General features: G+C 36.6%; 1 long non-coding RNA gene across 5 annotated transcripts; it reads right to left on the reverse strand.

Annotated features, from left to right (window-relative positions):
* Positions 1-1,209: 1,209 nt before the first annotated feature.
* Positions 1,210-5,781, reverse strand: LOC148971916 (uncharacterized). Of its 5 annotated transcripts, none has more exons than XR_016146781.1 (4): positions 5,065-5,781; positions 4,195-4,778; positions 3,958-4,116; positions 1,210-3,709 (listed from the first exon to the last, which is right to left on the reverse strand). It is a non-coding gene; the product is annotated as an uncharacterized LOC148971916 (long non-coding RNA). The 5 variants fall into 5 exon arrangements; XR_016146782.1 differs by having other exon boundaries at positions 4,195-4,290; positions 4,379-5,781; XR_016146779.1 differs by having other exon boundaries at positions 1,210-3,568; positions 3,648-3,709; positions 4,195-5,781.
* Positions 5,782-7,518: the final 1,737 nt, after the last annotated feature.

A 7,518-nucleotide genomic window follows, 5' to 3' on the forward strand; every position in this document is an offset into this window, starting at 1 on the left:
CCAACAATGGTAATCAGAATACCTACAGGGTGATATAAACAGACTATAAATACATAAATACAACCCACAAAATTAAACCATGTCCGCCATGTATTGCGATAAGACCTTCTGTTTATAATGTACTTTAAATTGATGGATATTTTGGCTTTGTTTGAGTTCAAGCCCCAAACTATTCCAAAGTTTAACCCTACATACAGACACAAACACAACATAGATAGGTTTTGGGGTAGGTTCAGGGTTAGTACTAGTTATTACCCAGTAATTGTAGTTACTAAAATAAGTACATAGTATTTACATGGGTAACTGGACTGTAAAAGAAAGCGTTACCAAAACTTCTTCTAGTTGTTCTAACCACTGGTATTACAAAGTTACCATAACCCCTCAAACTGTATGACTCCTCTCTCTGTGTAAATAACTTTTGTATGTTAGCAGGTAAAAGGTTGTAAAATGCTTTAAATAAAATTTTTGCTGTAATAACTTTAACTAGGTCCTGTATTTTTTAATAATTTAGATTTAAGAAAAAGTGGATTTGTGTGTTCAAGATAATCAGCCTTTTATAGTATGTACAGCCCTTTTTTCTAGAATAAATAGTGATTGTATTAAGTTGTATTTCCTCATACTTCAACACGGTTAATCAACTCTGCAGCATATTTTGAATTTTTTAGACAATTTGGCATATCTGAATTTAAAAGAGCGTCCTGCCCACATACTTTGGAATAAATGGATAAAAATGGTATAATTTTACAGAAAACACTCTAAATTTTTACCCAGTGGTGGAATATTGCATATAATTTATTGTATTTATTTACAATGCTTTGATAAACACTTATAAAATCAAATTTTTTATAGATAATATATATATATATATATATATATATATATATATATATATATATATATATATATATATATAGAAAATCTGTAACTTTGGACCTGTTGTCTATGCCTCTTCTGAAAGTTTCTTTCGATTCCACTAGGTGGCAGTAAACAGGGACAAAAATATTTTTTTTTTTGTTAACTCATTCTAAACACAAGTGTACTTTCACAGTATCCATTTTTGATTGCTAAAATAATTAAGCATACCAGATTTTAAAATGATGTCCTACACACATACATTGGAGTAAATGGATGAAAACGGTCTCATTTGATATAAAACACTCTAAATTTTAACACAGTGGTAGAATATTGCCTATTGCCTGTGAATACATCTTATTGTATGTATTCACAATTTTATGATAAGGACAAAAAGTCAGATTTGATTGATTTTAAATTTAGTTTTTAGTTGAGAGTCTGTAATTTAGGATCTGTTTGGTCTATTTCCCTTCAGAAAGTTTCTTTTGATTCCACTAGGTGGCTGTAAACATGGGCAAAAATAATTTTTTTGATGAGTTATTCTACTAAAAAGTTATTGAGATTTATCTGAAAGGAGTCACTGGTGTCTCCAAATGTACCTTTGAAGTCTCCATTTTTGATTTATAAAAGAATTGGACATACCTGACTTTAAAATGGTTTGCTACACACATACATTGGAGTAAATGGATGAAAACGGTCTCATTTGATAAAAAAACCACTCTAAATTTTAACACAGTGGTAGAATATTGCCTATATCTTATTGTATGTATTCACAATTTTATGATAAATAAAGACAAGTCAGATTTTGATGGATTTTTTTAAATTTAGTTTTTAGTTGAGAGTCTGTAATTTAGGATCTGTTTGGTCTATTTCCCTTCAGAAAGTTTCTTTTGATTCCACTATGTGGCAGTGAATGTATAAAAAAAGAATTATCTTTGTATCACCTTCTTATCAAAAGTTATTGAGCTTGAATTGAAGGGAGGCAATGTCTTCTCTAAGTCTCTTTTGTTCTGAGATTTGCAGAGGTGCTGGTGAAGAATGAAACCGTTTACCACCGCAATGTCAACAAAATGAAAAAAAAGTCTTGTACCATTTTGTGGTTTTGTGCAGGACATTATAGTACCCAATTAGGGCATCTGACAGATCCACACCTCCCATGTTTATTATAATCTTTGACTGCCGCTGGAATCGGGACTCTCTGCCTTTCCCATACACCCTTTGGATTCTTGACACGCCTGAGGACTTCATCACCTTCATATGCCTTGTGCATTGTTGAACACATTGTCACCTCGTGTGTCCATCCACTTTACAAACAGAAGCTTCCCATCTCGGAGCCATCGAATGGTTCCCCTTTGGGCTCTGCGGCTGATGTCATTTACCTTGGTTTTGGGGAAGCCCCGCTGGTTGGTGCGTATAGTACCACATGCTAGAGTCTTCTTTGAGAGCAAGTCCCAAAAAAGGCAGGGGCTTGTGTAGAAATTGTCTATAAAAAAGCTTGTAGCCTTTGCCAAGAAGTGACAAATCCAGGAGCTGCATGACAGAATCGTAACTGAGCCCTTTACCAGTGGCCGAGGAAGACTTGCCTTCATAGACGAAGTTCCACGTGTAACCGCATGCAGAATCAGCCCGCACGTAGAGTTTGTAGCCCCACTTGGTAGCGTCCACTGCTAGCTGTCTGTCTGGATGGAAATAGGTTTTGCATGCCAAGACGATGTGGTTGTACAGGGGCTTGATCTTGAAAAGTCTGTCGTAGGCTTTAGTCCCCTTTTTTTCTGGAGTTGTCTCGATCATCCTCAGGATCGCAATGATGCAGATTCCAAGAAATGGCCTGAAATCTGGACCTGGACATGAAAGATTTTGGGAAGGGTAAGCTGTACCAGTAATCACTGCTACGTCGCGTTGTACAGTTGAGACAGAGGCGCCAGAACTGATAGAATGCACTGTAACAGGATACCATATTTCTTCAAAAGCAGATTGTGGAGACATTTACTATTCGTAATATTGCACACCCCTAGAATAAACCATTTAACGACTAGTCGACTAGTCGTCGACTGTTATCCAAAACTAGTTGACTAGCAAAAAAATCAGTAGTTGTGAAACCCCTAATATATTTATATATATATATATATATATATATACACATGTGTGTATATATATTTTTTACAAACAAAAACATTCATTAAATGAATAGAAGACAAGACAACATGCTTAGTTCCTTGATTTATTTATTTCAATTATTCTTTTTCAAGAAAAGCCAGTGATGGTCATCTTTTTTCTGCAATAAGATATGTGTAAGTGTATTAGCACTTACTCTGAACTTCCCTTTGAAGCAACTCAATCTCTAGTGCCAGTTTTTTCTTCTTTAAGGTGTCAAGTTCTATTTCTCCCCTTAATTTTTGTTTTTTCAGTTCAAAATACTGAATTTTCAATTTTTGTAGATTCCGTTTATATGGGGTACGGATATCACCCTGTGCCATTTTTGGATAAAAAGAATTAACAAAAAAACACACACACACACAAGCCTCGTGCAACAGAAATAAAAAGGAAATATACTACACTGCCCACCTCTGTATCACTTTGTACTGTAGGCCTGTCCTCCTACAATTCATATTGCAGTCAGAAATGATATGTACACAACTATAAATTAAGTAGTTATTTATGCACTTAAAAGTACTTCCTCCAAAGGACCGTGATCTGAGAGGGTTTCTTCACTGTCCTGTGCAAAAGAAACAAATGGGTATTACAAAATGTTGCACTTTCTTTCCTTTTGATGTAAAGTTAGAAAGTCCACTTACTGCACATGCTTCAGCCACCACTTGCTTGGGAACAGGTAAAAGTGTTGGTGTATTATGTAAAACTACACAAAAGAGAACACAATGGAATTACAATGAACTACACTAGGAAAAAAATGTGATCAATAACATATTGCAAAATAGTTTTAAATTAAGTTATGCAGTTTTCACCTTCACAAGTCAAAGCAATTCATTACTACTCAATATTTATGAGTCGGTATGACTTTACCAGCCATTTGGATTATAGGCCTACTTAATTTAACGCAGCAACAAATTATTTACAGTGTAGTAAGATCATTTAAAACTCATTTACCAGTAATGAAGGTGTTGCTACTGGTCCCTGGCTTTTGGTCTAAGGAAGAGCTGCCCCCAGGGATGCCCTCCACAATGTCGGTTCACATTTAAACCGAGGGCCAGCTCTTCTGGCGGGTTATACTGTGGTGGTGCAGGACCACCACCTTTTTCTTGATTGCTGTTATAAACAGACAAACACATAATTTCACATTTATATTGGTAAAAAAAATAATTTTTTGAAAACATATACACCCACCAATCTTCTTCTTCCTCTTGTTTCCTCCAGAAGTAGGGATGGCAAGAGTAGGGGCTGGAGGGGAAGGAATGGCAAGAGAAGGGGCTCCATAATAATCTGAAAGCAACCAGTAATACAAAATGTGAAATTACAAACTGCATCTGTGGTGAAATATCAGTACATTATGTAACTATGCAACACTTACTTGATGCGGCCAGTTAGTTGTCCACAGGAGGCTGTGGGATCTCTGCTGCTGAGGCTGCTACTGTCTCTGATTGACTCCAACCTAGTATTAACAGAAGTCAAAAAATAATTTCAATAACACCATATAATTAAAGGGTTTAATTGATTTCAATATGGCATTATTGCTATTTCAACAAAAACTCAGCTTACTATTTATCTAATGATGTCTTGTTTTACTTTAACATAAAACAATACCTTGCACAACAAATTCAAACAATGCCTCCATCCTCTCTAGGCAGGCAGATGCAGTCTCAGTAATTTTAGATCTGGGCAGAAGCACGTTACTAGTCCACGATTTGATTCTGGGGTGGTATATAAACAACACACTCCTGGAGCCAAGGGCCTGAAACCTTTCCAGCTTCCTACAAGAGTAAAGCAAAATCTACATTATTTCTGAGCATTTCTAAATTTCAGAGTCAGTTAAAGCAAGTTCTTTGTTATGACATATGCTGCGTGCATACTCATAAGAACCATTTCGCTGCAATAACAGTCTTTAGAATTTTGGGATCAAGTAGAAGCTTTATACACTAGTGATTTTTCATTCAGAAGATCTTAATTATGATGAGTCAATAAGTGTAAAAAAAAATACAGGCGTTTAATTACTTATGCATGCAAGCCAAGGAAATTTAATAATAGTCTGTAACATACCGACAAAGAAGCGTCATCCCTCAGGTGGGATGAAGTGTTATTCCTTTTCTGGGCCTGGGACCATGTCTCTGATTTCAAATCAAATCTTTCTAATTTTTTTTTTTAAACGAAGCTTGTGGGGCTGCGCTGCTTTGCAGTACTTGTACGTCTTGCAAGCCACATTGAGTGGCATAGAACAAGACACACATTTTTTTGTGGTTGAACCAGGTCCTGGCATATCTGTTTGGAAAGAGACATAAAATGGGTTTCACAATAATGATACGATGAAATTATATAAAAGTTGCCTAATTTTCCTGGTCTTTGGCTGGTTAGTCATTAACATCAGGGCACGGTGTATCAGGCATTTTGGGGCGGGGTTTCAGGGGTGTTAGCCTAGGTAGGGTCTTCTTAGCCGCAAAAATTTAAGAATGACGATTTATTTGGGTTTCCTCGCTGTACAGCTCACTGTTCTGGTAGCAATGGCCCATACATTGGCATTTCTAACAAATGCAATTACCTGTACACCTGCACATTCCTTTCTATGCGACATTGGTTCCTAAAGTGTGGGGTGGTTGAGGGTGAAAATATGGAATGAGAACACTAGACAATCAACTACTGGTCATTTTAAGTATGGCACTGCCCTTACAGCATAGTTAATAATTATAACTTGAACTTATATAGGGCATTTCATACTCATAGTACCTAAAGTCGCGTAACAAATAGGGGCGGGCAGGGGCTATAGCCCTCTTATTTGACGATGAGTTTATAGCCTACTTTATACTTATATAATATGGTCCAGGGCCTACCATTCAGCTGGTTAGAAGGAACAAAGTTTGTCTAATTAGCAATACTACAGACATGCGTCAAAGAATGAAAATATACATAGCCAATAATAAAACCGTATTTGATGCGCCCAATTGATTTGTTTTAAACAAGAGCTCTGATCAAATAAATTGAAATGTTTAAAATGGTTAACTGATAAAATATTTAAGTTGAACTGATTGATGAAATGAAGGTAACACTTTAGTTTAGGTAATAAATGTTAGCAATTAACAAAATAACTAATGTGCCTGTATTAGTGTCTTGATACCGTGTTGGTGTGTGTGTTCATCAAAGCACATTGACTAGGCAGCAGAGTGCAGAGGCGACATATTTTGGAGGTCATTTTTCTTGTTAAGTTTCTTTAACACTTTTTGAAAAAACTCAAGTGAATTTCAGTTATTTTAGATAATTGAGGTTTAGCACATATGTAAGTCCAAATAACATTGCTACAGCAGCTGGGGTTGAGGGCACGTTACTGAGGCCCTCTGGTCTCAATGAGAACTCTGGTGTCTGTCTCACTGATGAAGAAGGCCATTAATTGCTCCAGTCCATCATCTGGCGTATCCTGGCGAGACACTACTGCTTCACCTGTCCTGCCTGGCACATTGTCCACTGGCCACTGTCACCGCCATCTTTCTTCTACTTAATGCTCTGCTGAGATGCCGGATTTGATGAGGACTGCTTTAAGATGCTTTTGAAACCAGAATCTCGTAGCTGGATGATTGGAGTCGTTAGTGAAAAGTGGGTCGAGTGGGGATTTGGACGTAGAAAGTTTGTACTGCAGGTAATTAAAAAGTGCATGGTACGGTTGGATTGGAGCTTGGAGATTGAAAATATATATACGAAGTGACCTTTTTTGTCTCTGTTCGTTTTGAATGATATGGATTCATTATCTACGATCTGGAGGTCTGAAATAGTGGGATGGATACTTGGGTAAAATAAGGAAGTGATGGTCAGTTCGGAACAGCGGAGAAAACCGAAGAATCCTAGGATGAACATAGCTTCTAATGTATAGGCGGTGTTAATGGAGTGGTATCCAAGACGGAGTGATGAGATGCATCTGGTGAGTATATCGATTGTGATCTTGGTAATATTATAAGAAAACATGGAATTAATTTCCACTGTTACGCTGACGACACTGAATTATATATTTCGTCACGACCAGATGAAAACACTAACTCATCTAAAATGACAGAGTGTCTCAAAGATATAAAATGCTGGATGACGCGTAAATTCCTGCTATTAAATTCAGATAAAACGGAGGTATTACTTATTGGTCCAAAAAACTACTCACAAAACCTCTTACAATACAACTTTAATACAGACGGCTATCCTGTTACTTTATCTGCTACAGTAAAAGACCTGGGTGTTATACTAGACCGCAACTTGTCTTTCGAAAATCATATTTCATATGTTACAAGAACAGCCTTTTTCCACCTTAGAAACATTGCTAAGCTACGTAACATGCTATCTATCTCTGATGCAGAGAAATTAGTTCACGCATTCATGACCTCGAGACTAGATTACTGTAATGCTTTATTAGCCGGTTGTCCTGCATCCTCAATAAACAAGCTACAGTTAGTACAAAATGCAGCCGCTAGAGTTCTTACTAGGTCAAGAAAATATGATCATATAACACCAATTTTATCATCT

The sequence above is a fragment of the Pimephales promelas genome, chromosome 16 (assembly GCF_988280905.1).
Source record: "Pimephales promelas chromosome 16, fPimPro1.hap1.1, whole genome shotgun sequence".
NCBI lineage: Eukaryota > Metazoa > Chordata > Actinopteri > Cypriniformes > Leuciscidae > Pimephales > Pimephales promelas.